This window comes from Heloderma suspectum, chromosome W (genome assembly GCF_057233095.1).
Source record: "Heloderma suspectum isolate Gila_16-S chromosome W, 16-S_ref, whole genome shotgun sequence".
Lineage (NCBI taxonomy): Eukaryota > Metazoa > Chordata > Lepidosauria > Squamata > Helodermatidae > Heloderma > Heloderma suspectum.
In genome coordinates this window covers 26,316,276-26,330,000 of record NC_139475.1, presented here as the reverse complement: position 1 = coordinate 26,330,000, position 13,725 = coordinate 26,316,276, and positions in this window count along the sequence as shown.

Below are 13,725 nucleotides of genomic sequence, written 5' to 3'. Positions count from 1 at the left end.
GCCCTAGCCCTAACCCTAACCCTAACCCAAGCCCTACCCCTAGCCCTAACCCTAGCCCTTACCATAGCCCTAGCAGTAACCCTAGCCCTAGCCTGAACACTAACCCTAACCCAAACCCTAACCCTAACCCTAACCCTAACTCTAACCTTAACCCTAACCCTAACCCTAACCCTAACCCTAACCCTAACCCTAACCCTCGACCTAACCCTAGCCCTAACCCTAATCCTAACGCTAACCATAACCCTAACCCTAACAAAAAACCATATCCCTAAACCTAACTCTCACCCTAACACTAGCCTTAGCCCTAACCCTCTCACTAACTGTAACCCTAACCCTAATCCTAGCCTAAACTCTATCCCTAGCCCTAACCCTAACCCAACACCTACCACTAACCCTAACGCTAACCCAAACCCTAACCGGAACCAGAACCGTAACCCTAACCCTAACCCGAGCCCTAAACCTAACCCTAGCCCTAACCCTAACCCTAAGCCTAACCCTAGCGCTAACCCTAACCCTAACCCTAAACCTAACTATAGCCTTAACCCAAACCCTAGGCCTAGACCTAACCCTACCCCTACCCCTACCCCTAAACCAAACTGTAACCCTAAACTAAAACTGAACCCTAACCCTAACCCTAGCTCTAGTTCTAAACCTAGCCCTAACCCTGACCCTAGCCCTAGCCCTAACCCTAGACCTTACCCTAACTCAAAGCCTACCACTAACCCTAACACAAACCCTAACGATAACCGTAGACCTAACCCTAATGCTAACCCTAGCCCTAACACTAACCAGAACCCTCACCCTAACCCTAGCCCTCACCCTATACCTAACCCTAACCCTAAACCTAACCCTTGCCCTAGCCCAAGCCCTAGCCATAGCCCTAACCCTAACACTAGCCCTAGCCTTAACCCTAACCCTTATCCGAGCCCTAACCCTAACCATAGCCATAACCCTAACCCTACCCTAATCCTACCCCGACCCCTTCCCATAACCCTAACCGTAGCCCTGACCCTAATGCTAACCCTGCCCCTAACACTAACCCTAACCCTCACCCTAACCCTAGTCCTGACCCTCACCCTAACCCCAACCGTAACCCTAACCCGATCTCTAACCCTAATCATAGCCCTTGCCCTAACCCTTGCCCTAACCCTTGCCCTAGCCCTAGCCCTAGCCCTAGCCCTAACCCTCACCCTAACCCTAACCCTAACCCTAACCCTAACCCTAACCATAGCCCTTGCCCTAACCCTTGCCCTAGCCCTAGCCCTAGCCCTAAAACTAACCCTAACCCAAGCCCTAACCCTAGCCCTAACCCTAGCCCTAACCGTAGCCCTAGCAGTAACCCTAGCCCTAGCCCGAACACTAACCCTAACCCTAACCCAAACCCTAACACTAACCCTAACTCTAACCTTAACCCTAACCCTAACCCTAACCCTAACCCTAACCCTCGACCTAACCCTAGCCCTAACCCTAATCCTAACGCTAACCATAACCCTAACCCTAACAAAAAAACATATCCCTAAACCTAAATCTCACCCTAACACTAGGCTTAGCCCTAACCCTCTCACTAACTGTAACCCTAACCCTAATCCTAGCCTAAACTCTATCCCTAGCCCTAACCCTAACCCAACACCTACCACTAACCCTAACGCTAACCCAAACCCTAACCAGAACCGTAACCCTAACCCTAACCCGAGCCCTAAACCTAACCCTAGCCCTAACCCTAACCCTAAGCCTAACCCTAGCGCTAACCCTAACCCTAACCCTAAACCTAACTTTAGCCTTAACCCTAACCCTAGGCCTAGACCGACCCCTACCCCTACCCCTACCCCTACCCCTACCCCTAAACCAAACTGTAACCCTAAACTAAAACTGAACCCTAACCCTAACCTTAGCCCTAGCTCTAGTTCTACCCCTAGCCCTAACCCTTACCCTAGCCCTAGCCCTAACCCTAGACCTTACCCTAACTCAAAGCCTACCACTAACCCTAACACAAATCCTAACCATAACCGTAGCCCTAACCTTAATGCTAACCCTAGCCCTAACACTAACCAGAACCCTCAACCTAACCCTAGCACTCACCCTATACCTAACCCGAACCCTAACCCTAACCCTAACCCTAACCTAAGCCCTAACCCTAGCCCTAACCCTAGCCCTATCCGTAGCCCTAGCCCTAGCCCTAACCCTAGCCCTAGCCCTAACCCTAGACCTTACCCTAACTCAAAGCCTACCACTAACCCTAACACAAACCCTAACCATAACCGTAGCCCTAACCCTAATGCTAACCCTAGCCCTAACACTAACCAGAACCCTCACCCTAGCCCTAGCCCTAGCCCTAACCCTCACCCTAACCCTAACCCTAACCCTAACCCTAACCCTAACCCTAGCCCTTGCCTAACCCTTGCCCTAGCCCTAGCCCTAGCCCTAACCCTAACCCAAGCCCTAACCCTAGCCCTAACCCTAGCCCTAACCTTAGCCCTAACTGTAGCCCTAGCAGTAACCCTAGCCCTAGCCCGAACACTAACCCTAACCCTAACACAAACCCTAACCCTAACCCTAACTCTAACCTTAACCCTAACCCTAACCTTAACCCTAACCCTAACCCTAACCCTAACCCTAACCCTAACCCTAACCCTTAACCCTAACCCTAGGCCTAGACCTAACCCTACCCCTATGCCTACCCCTAAACCAAACTGTAACCCTAAACTGAAACTGAACCCTAACCCTAACCCTAGCCCTAGCTCTAGTTCTAAACCTAGCCCTAACCCTTACCCTAGCCCTAGCCCTAACCCTAGACCTTACCCTAACCCAAAGCCTACCACTAACCCTAATACCAACCCTAACCATAACTGTAGCCCTAACCCTAATGCTTACCCTAGCCCTAACACTAACCAGAACCCTCACCCTAACCCTAGCCCTCACCCTATACCTAACCCTAACCCTAACCTTAACCCTTGCCCTAGCCATAGCCCTAACCCTAACACTAGCCCTAGCCTTAGCCCTAACCCTTGTCCGAGCCCTAACCCTAACCATAGCCGTAACCCTAACCCTACCCTAATCCTACCCCTACCCCTACCCCTAACCCTAACCGTAGCCCTGACCCTAATGCTAACCCTGGCCCTAACACTAACCCTAACCCTCACGCTAACCCTAGTCCTGACCCTCACCCTAACCCCAACCATAACCCTAACCCGAACTCTAACCCTAATCATAGCCCTTGCCCTAACCCTTGCCCTAGCCCTAGCCCTAGCCCGAGCCCTAACCCTCACCCTAACCCTAACCCTAACCCTAACCCTAACCATAGCCCTTGCCCTAACCCTTGCCCTAGCCCTAGCCCTAGCCCTAACCCTAACCCTAACCCAAGCCCTACCCCTAGCCCTAACCCTAGCCCTTACCGTAGCCCTAGCAGTAACCCTAGCCCTAGCCTGAACACTAACCCTAACCCAAACCCTAACCCTAACCCTAAACCTAACTCTAACCTTAACCCTAACCCTAACCCTAACCCTAACCCTAACCCTAACCCTCGACCTAACCCTAGCCCTAATCCTAATCCTAACGCTAACCATAACCCTAACCCTAACAAAAAACCATATCCCTAAACCTAACTCTCACCCTAACACTAGCCTTAGCCCTAACCCTCTCACTAACTGTAACCCTAACCCTAATCCTAGCCTAAACTCTATCCCTAGCCCTAACCCTAACCCAACACCTACCACTAACCCTAACGCTAACCCAAACCCTAACCAGAACCAGAACCGTAACCCTAACCCTAACCCGAGCCCTAAACCTAACCCTAGCCCTAACCCTAACCCTAAGCCTAACCCTAGCGCTAACCCTAACCCTAACCCTAAACCTAACTATAGCCTTAACCCAAACCCTAGGCCTAGACCTAACCCTACCCCTACCCCTACCCCTAAACCAAACTGTAACCCTAAACTAAAACTGAACCCTAACCCTAACCCTAGCCCTAGCTCTAGTTCTAAACCTAGCCCTAACCCTGACCCTAGCCCTAGCCCTAACCCTAGACCTTACCCTAACTCAAAGCCTACCACTAACCCTAACACAAACCCTAACCATAACTGTAGACCTAACCCTAATGCTAACCCTAACCCTAGCCCTAACACTAACCAGAACCCTCACCCTAACCCTAGCCCTCACCCTATACCTAATCCGAACCCTAAACCTTAACCCTAACCCTAACCCTAACCTAAGCCCTAACCCTAGCCCTAACGCTAGCCCTATACGTAGCCCTAGCCCTAGCCCTAGCCCTAACCCTAGCCCTAGCCCGAACCCGAACCCGAACCCTAACCCTAACCCTAACCCTAACCCTAGCCCAAAGCGTCACCCTAACGATAACGCTAACCCTAGACCTAACCCTAACCCTAACCCTAAACCTCACCCTAGCCCTAACCCTAACCCTAACCCTAACCCTAACCCTAACTCTAACCCTAAGCATAGCCCTTGCCCTAACCCTTGCCCTAGCCCTAGCCCTAACCCTCACCCTAACCCTAACCCTAACCCTAACCCTAACCCTAACCCTAACCCTAACCATAGCCCTTGCCTAACCCTTGCCCTAGCCCTAGCCCTAGCCCTAACCCTAACCCAAGCCCTAACCCTAGCCCTAACCCTAGCCCTAACCCTAGCCCTAACCTTAGCCCTAACTGTAGCCCTAGCAGTAACCCTAGCCCTAGCCCGAACACTAACCCTAACCCTAACACAAACCCTAACCCTAACCCTAACTCTAACCTTAACCCAAACCCTAACCTTAACCCTCGACCTAACCCTAGCCCTAACCCTAATCCTAACGCTAACCATAACCCTAACCCTAACAAAAAACCGTATCCCTAAACCTAAATCTCACCCTAACACTAGCCTTAGCCCTAACCCTCTCACTAACTGTAACCTAACCCTAATCCTAGCCTAAACTCTATCCCTAGCCCTAACCCTAACCCAACACCTACCACTAACCGTAACGCTAACCCAAACCCTAACCAGAACCAGAACCGTAACCCTAAACCTAACCCGAGCCCTAAACCTAACCCTAGCCCTAACCCTAACCCTAAGCCTAACCCTAGCGCTAACCCTAACCCTAACCCTAAACCTAACTATAGCCTTAACCCTAACCCTAGGCCTAGACCTAACCCTACCCCTACCCCTAAACCAAACTGTAACCCTAAACTGAAACTGAACCCTAACCCTAACCCTAGCCCTAGCTCTAGTTCTAAACCTAGCCCTAAACCTTACCCTAGCCCTAGCCCTAACCCTAGACCTTACCCTAACCCAAAGCCTACCACTAACCCTAATACAAACCCTCGCCCTAACCGTAGCCCTCACCCTATACCTAACCCTAACCCTAACCCTAACCCTTGCCCTAGCCCAAGCCCTAGCCATAGCCCTAACCCTAACACTAGCCCTAGCCTTAGCCCTAACCCTTGTCCGAGCCCTAACCCTAACCATAGCCGTAACCCTAACCCTACCCTAATCCTACCCCTACCCCTTCCCATAACCCTAACCGTAGCCCTGACCCTAATGCTAACCCTGGCCCTAACACTAACCCTAACCCTCACCCTAACCCTAGTCCTGACCCTCACCCTAACCCCAACCGTAACCCTAACCCGATCTCTAACCCTAACCATAGCCCTTGCCCTAACCCTTGCCCTAGCCCTAGCCCTAGCCCGAGCCCTAACCCTCACCCTAACCCTAACCCTAACCCTAACCCTAACCCTAACCCTAACCCTAACCCTAACCCTAACCCTCGACCTAACCCTAGCCCTAACCCTAATCCTAACGCTAACCATAACCCTAACCATAACAAAAAACCATATCCCTAAACCTAACTCTCACCCTAACACTAGCCTTAGCCCTAACCCTCTCACTAACTGTAACCCTAACCCTAATCCTAGCCTAAACTCTATCCCTAGCCCTAACCCTAACCCAACACCTACCACTAACCCTAACGCTAACCCAAACCCTAACCGGAACCAGAACCGTAACCCTAACCCTAACCCGAGCCCTAAACCTAACCCTAGCCCTAACCCTAACCCTAAGCCTAACCCTAGCGCTAACCCTAACCCTAACCCTAAACCTAACTATAGCCTTAACCCAAACCCTAGGCCTAGACCTAACCCTACCCCTACCCCTACCCCTAAACCAAACTGTAACCCTAAACTAAAACTGAACCCTAACCCTAACCCTAGCTCTAGTTCTAAACCTAGCCCTAACCCTGACCCTAGCCCTAGCCCTAACCCTAGACCTTACCCTAACTCAAAGCCTACCACTAACCCTAACACAAACCCTAACGATAACCGTAGACCTAACCCTAATGCTAACCCTAGCCCTAACACTAACCAGAACCCTCACCCTAACCCTAGCCCTCACCCTATACCTAACCCTAACCCTAAACCTAACCCTTGCCCTAGCCCAAGCCCTAGCCATAGCCCTAACCCTAACACTAGCCCTAGCCTTAACCCTAACCCTTATCCGAGCCCTAACCCTAACCATAGCCATAACCCTAACCCTACCCTAATCCTACCCCGACCCCTTCCCATAACCCTAACCGTAGCCCTGACCCTAATGCTAACCCTGCCCCTAACACTAACCCTAACCCTCACCCTAACCCTAGTCCTGACCCTCACCCTAACCCCAACCGTAACCCTAACCCGATCTCTAACCCTAATCATAGCCCTTGCCCTAACCCTTGCCCTAACCCTTGCCCTAGCCCTAGCCCTAGCCCTAGCCCTAACCCTCACCCTAACCCTAACCCTAACCCTAACCATAGCCCTTGCCCTAACCCTTGCCCTAGCCCTAGCCCTAGCCCTAAAACTAACCCTAACCCAAGCCCTAACCCTAGCCCTAACCCTAGCCCTAACCGTAGCCCTAGCAGTAACCCTAGCCCTAGCCCGAACACTAACCCTAACCCTAACCCAAACCCTAACGCTAACCCTAACTCTAACCTTAACCCTAACCCTAACCCTAACCCTAACCCTAACCCTCGACCTAACCCTAGCCCTAACCCTAATCCTAACGCTAACCATAACCCTAACCCTAACAAAAAAACATATCCCTAAACCTAAATCTCACCCTAACACTAGGCTTAGCCCTAACCCTCTCACTAACTGTAACCCTAACCCTAATCCTAGCCTAAACTCTATCCCTAGCCCTAACCCTAACCCAACACCTACCACTAACCCTAACGCTAACCCAAACCCTAACCCTAACCGTAACCCTAACCATAACCCGAGCCCTAAACCTAACCCTATCCCTAACCCTAAACGTAACCCTAGCGCTAACCCTAACGCTAACCCTAACCCTAAACCTAACCTTAGCCCTAATTCTAACCCTAGGCCTAGCCCTAACCCTAGCCCTAGCCCTACCCTAGCCCTACCCCTAACTCAAACTGTAACCCTAAACTGAACCTGAACCCTAACGCTAGCCCTAACTCTAGCTCTAACGCATGTCCTAACCGTTACCCTAGCCCTAGCCCTAGCGCTAACACGAGCCCTAGCCCTAATCCTAACCCTAACCCTAACCCAAACCCTAACCCAAACCCTAGCCCTAACCCTAACCCAAAGCCTACCACTAAACCTAACCAAAACCCTAACCATAATCATAAACCTAACCCTAACCCTAGCCCTCACCCTAATGATAACCCTAGCCCTAACCCTAACCCTAAAACTAACCCTCACCCCTAACCTAGCCCTCACCCTCACCCTAACTCTACTCCTAACCCTAAACCTCACCGAACCCTAACCCTAGCCATAACGCTAGCCCTAACCGTAGCCCTAGCCCTAGCCCTAACCCTAACCCTAACCCTAAACCTAAACCTAACTCTAACGCTAACGCTAACGCCAGCCCTAACCCTAATGCTAACCCTAGCCGTAACCCTCACCCTCACCCTCACCCTAACCATAGCCCTCACACTGACCCTAACCCTAACCGTAACAATAGCCCTTGACCTAACCCTTGCCCTAGCCCTATCCCTATCCCTAGTCCTAGCCCTAGCCCTATCCCTATCCCTATCCCTGTCCCTATCCCTAGTCCAAGCCCTAGCCCTAACCCTAGCCCTAGCCCTAACCCTAACCCTAACCCTAACCCTAAACATAACCCAAGCCCTAACCCTAGCCGTAGCCCTAACCCCACCCTAACCCTAACCCGAACTCTAGCCCTAACCCGAACCATAGCCCTAACCCTAACCCTAACCCTAGCCCTAGCCCTAGCCCTAGCCCTAGCCCTATACCTAGCCCTAGCCCGAGCCTTAACCCTAAACCTAACCCTAGCCCAGACCCTATCCCTAAACCTATCCCTACCCCTACACCTAACCCTATCCCTAACCCTAAACGTAACCCTAGCGCTAACCCTAGCGCTAACCCTAACCCTAAACCTAACCTTAGCCCTAATTCTAACCCTAGGCCTAGCCCTAACCCTAGCCCTAGCCCTACCCTACCCCTACCCCTAACTCAAACTGTAACCCTAAACTGAACCTAAACCCTAACGCTAGCCCTAACTCTAGCTCTAACGCATGTCCTAACCGTTACCCTAGCCCTAGTCCTAACACTAGCCCTAGCCCTAATCCTAACCCTAACCCTAACCCAAACCCTAACCCTAACCCAAACCCTAGCCCTAACCCTAACCCAAAGCCTACCACTAAACCTAACCAAAACCCTAACCATAATCATAAACCTAACCCTAACCCTAGCCGTAACCCTAATGATAACCCTAGCCCTAACCCTAACCCTAAAACTAACCCTCACCCTAAACCTAGCCCTCACCCTAACCCTAACTCTACTCCTAACCCTAAACCTCACCAAACCCTAACCCTAGCCATAACGCAAGCCCTAACCGTAGGCCTAGCCCTAGCCCTAACCCTAACCCTAACCCTAACCCTAAACCTAAACCTAACGCTAATGCTAACGCTAACGCCAGCCCTATCCCTAATGCTAACCCTAGCCGTAACCCTCACCCTCACCCTAACCATAGCCCTCACACTGACCCTAAACTTAACCGTAACAATAGCCCTTGACCTAACCCTTGCCCTAGCCCTAGCCCTATCCCTAGCCCTTACCGTAGCCCTAGCAGTAACCCTAGCCCTAGCCTGAACACTAACCCTAACCCAAACCGTAACCCTAACCCTAAACCTAACTCTAACCTTAACCCTAACCCTAACCCTAACCCTAACCCTAACCCTCGACCTAACCCTAGCCCTAATCCTAATCCTAACGCTAACCATAACCCTAACCCTAACAAAAAACCATATCCCTAAACCTAACTCTCACCCTAACACTAGCCTTAGCCCTAACCCTCTCACTAACTGTAACCCTAACCCTAATCCTAGCCTAAACTCTATCCCTAGCCCTAACCCTAACCCAACACCTACCACTAACCCTAACGCTAACCCAAACCCTAACCAGAACCAGAACCGTAACCCTAACCCTAACCCGAGCCCTAAACCTAACCCTAGCCCTAACCCTAACCCTAAGCCTAACCCTAGCGCTAACCCTAACCCTAACCCTAAACCTAACTATAGCCTTAACCCAAACCCTAGGCCTAGACCTAACCCTACCCCTACCCCTACCCCTAAACCAAACTGTAACCCTAAACTAAAACTGAACCCTAACCCTAACCCTAGCCCTAGCTCTAGTTCTAAACCTAGCCCTAACCCTGACCCTAGCCCTAGCCCTAACCCTAGACCTTACCCTAACTCAAAGCCTACCACTAACCCTAACACAAACCCTAACCATAACCGTAGACCTAACCCTAATGCTAACCCTAACCCTAGCCCTAACACTAACCAGAACCCTCACCCTAACCCTAGCCCTCACCCTATACCTAACCCGAACCCTAAACCTTAACCCTAACCCTAACCCTAACCTAAGCCCTAACCCTAGCCCTAACGCTAGCCCTATACGTAGCCCTAGCCCTAGCCCTAACCCTAGCCCTAGCCCGAACCTGAACCCGAACCCTAACCCTAACCCTAACCCTAACCCTAGCCCAAAGCATCACCCTAACGATAACCCTAACCCTAGACCTAACCCTAACCCTAACCCTAAACCTCACCCTAGCCCTAACCCTAACCCTAACCCTAACCCTAACTCTAACCCTAAGCATAGCCCTTGCCCTAACCCTTGCCCTAGCCCTAGCCCTAACCCTCACCCTAACCCTAACCCTAACCCTAACCCTAACCCTAACCCTAACCATAGCCCTTGCCTAACCCTTGCCCTAGCCCTAGCCCTAGCCCTAGCCCTAACCCTAACCCAAGCCCTAACCCTAGCCCTAACCCTAGCCCTAACCTTAGCCCTAACTGTAGCCCTAGCAGTAACCCTAGCCCTAGCCCGAACACTAACCCTAACCCTAACACAAACCCTAACCCTAACCCTAACTCTAACCTTAACCCTAACCCTAACCTTAACCCTAACCCTAACCCTCGACCTAACCCTAGCCCTAACCCTAATCCTAACGCTAACCATAACCCTAACCCTAACAAAAAACCGTATCCCTAAACCTAAATCTCACCCTAACACTAGCCTTAGCCCTAACCCTCTCACTAACTGTAACCTAACCCTAATCCTAGCCTAAACTCTATCCCTAGCCCTAACCCTAACCCAACACCTACCACTAACCGTAACGCTAACCCAAACCCTAACCAGAACCAGAACCGTAACCCTAAACCTAACCCGAGCCCTAAACCTAACCCTAGCCCTAACCCTAACCCTAAGCCTAACCCTAGCGCTAACCCTAACCCTAACCCTAAACCTAACTATAGCCTTAACCCTAACCCTAGGCCTAGACCTAACCCTACCCCTACCCCTAAACCAAACTGTAACCCTAAACTGAAACTGAACCCTAACCCTAACCCTAGCCCTAGCTCTAGTTCTAAACCTAGCCCTAAACCTTACCCTAGCCCTAGCCCTAACCCTAGACCTTACCCTAACCCAAAGCCTACCACTAACCCTAATACAAACCCTCGCCCTAACCGGAGCCCTCACCCTATACCTAACCCTAACACTAACCCTAACCCTTGCCCTAGCCCAAGCCCTAGCCATAGCCCTAACCCTAACACTAGCCCTAGCCTTAGCCCTAACCCTTGTCCGAGCCCTAACCCTAACCATAGCCGTAACCCTAACCCTACCCTAATCCTACCCCTACCCCTTCCCATAACCCTAACCGTAGCCCTGACCCTAATGCTAACCCTGGCCCTAACACTAACCCTAACCCTCACCCTAACCCTAGTCCTGACCCTCACCCTAACCCCAACCGTAACCCTAACCCGATCTCTAACCCTAACCATAGCCCTTGCCCTAACCCTTGCCCTAGCCCTAGCCCTAGCCCGAGCCCTAACCCTCACCCTAACCCTAACCCTAACCCTAACCCTAACCCTAACCCTAACCATAGCCCTTGCCCTAACCCTTGCCCTAGCCCTAGCCCTAGCCCTAACCCTAACCCTAACCCAAGCCCTACCCCTAGCCCTAACCCTAGCCCTTACCGTAGCCCTAGCAGTAACCCTAGCCCTAGCCTGAACACTAACCCTAACCCAAACCCTAACCCTAACCCTAACCCTAACCCTTACTCTAACCTTAACCCTAACCCTAACCCTAACCCTAACCCTCGACCTAACCCTAGCCCTAACCCTAATCCTAACACTAACCATAACCCTAACCCTAACAAAAAACCATATCCCTAAACCTAACTCTCACCCTAACACTAGCCTTAGCCCTAACCCTCTCACTAACTGTAACCCTAACCCTAATCCTAGCCTAAACTCTATCCCTAGCCCTAACCCTAACCCAACACCTACCACTAACCCTAACGCTAACCCAAACCCTAACCGGAACCAGAACCGTAACCCTAACCCGAACCCGAGCCCTAAACCTAACCCTAGCCCTAACCCTAACCCTAAGCCTAACCCTAGCGCTAACCCTAACCCTAACCCTAAACCTAACTATAGCCTTAACCCAAACCCTAGGCCTAGACCTAAACCTACCCCTACCCCTACCCCTAAACCAAACTGTAACCCTAAACTAAAACTGAACCCTAACCCTAACCCTAGCCCTAGCTCTAGTTCTAAACCTAGCCCTAACCCTGACCCTAGCCCTAGCCCTAACCCTAGACCTTACCCTAACTCAAAGCCTACCACTAACCCTAACACAAACCCTAACCATAACTGTAGACCTAACCCTAATGCTAACCCTAACCCTAGCCCTAACACTAACCAGAACCCTCACCCTAACCCTAGCCCTCACCCTATACCTAACCCGAACCCTAAACCTTAACCCTAACCCTAACCCTAACCTAAGCCCTAACCCTAGCCCGAACGCTAGCCCTATACGTAGCCCTAGCCCTAGCCCTAGCCCTAACACTAGCCCTAGCCCGAACCCGAACCCGAACCCTAACCCTAACCCTAACCCTAACCCTAGCCCAAAGCGTCACCCTAACGATAACCCTAACCCTAGACCTAACCCTAACCCTAACCCTAAACCTCACCCTAGCCCTAACCCTAACCCTAACCCTAACCCTAACCCTAACTCTAACCCTAAGCATAGCCCTTGCCCTAACCCTTGCCCTAGCCCTAGCCCTAACCCTCACCCTCACCCTAACCCTAACCCTAACCCTAACCCTAACCCTAACCCTAACCATAGCCCTTGCCTAACCCTTGCCCTAGCCCTAGCCCTAGCCCTAACCCTAACCCAAGCCCTAACCCTAGCCCTAACCCTAGCCCTAACCTTAGCCCTAACTGTAGCCCTAGCAGTAACCCTAGCCCTAGCCCGAACACTAACCCTAACCCTAACACAAACCCTAACCCTAACCCTAACTCTAACCTTAACCCTAACCCTAACCTTAACCCTAACCCTAACCCTAACCCTAACCCTAACCCTAACCCTTAACCCTAACCCTAGGCCTAGACCTAACCCTACCCCTATGCCTACCCCTAAACCAAACTGTAACCCTAAACTGAAACTGAACCCTAACCCTAACCCTAGCCCTAGCTCTAGTTCTAAACCTAGCCCTAACCCTTACCCTAGCCCTAGCCCTAACCCTAGACCTTACCCTAACCCAAAGCCTACCACTAACCCTAATACCAACCCTAACCATAACCGTAGCCCTAACCCTAATGCTTACCCTAGCCCTAACACTAACCAGAACCCTCACCCTAACCCTAGCCCTCACCCTATACCTAACCCTAACCCTAACCTTAACCCTTGCCCTAGCCATAGCCCTAACCCTAACACTAGCCCTAGCCTTAGCCCTAACCCTTGTCCGAGCCCTAACCCTAACCATAGCCGTAACCCTAACCCTACCCTAATCCTACCCCTACCCCTACCCCTAACCCTAACCGTAGCCCTGACCCTAATGCTAACCCTGGCCCTAACACTAACCCTAACCCTCACGCTAACCCTAGTCCTGACCCTCACCCTAACCCCAACCATAACCCTAACCCGAACTCTAACCCTAATCATAGCCCTTGCCCTAACCCTTGCCCTAGCCCTAGCCCTAGCCCGAGCCCTAACCCTCACCCTAACCCTAACCCTAACCCTAACCCTAACCCTAACCATAGCCCTTGCCCTAACCCTTGCCCTAGCCCTAGCCCTTACCGTAGCCCTAGCAGTAACCCTAGCCCTAGCCTGAACACTAACCCTAACCCAAACCCTAACCCTAACCCTAAACCTAACTCTAACCTTAACCCTAACCCTAACCCTAACCCTAACCCTAACCCTAACCCTAACCCTCGACCTA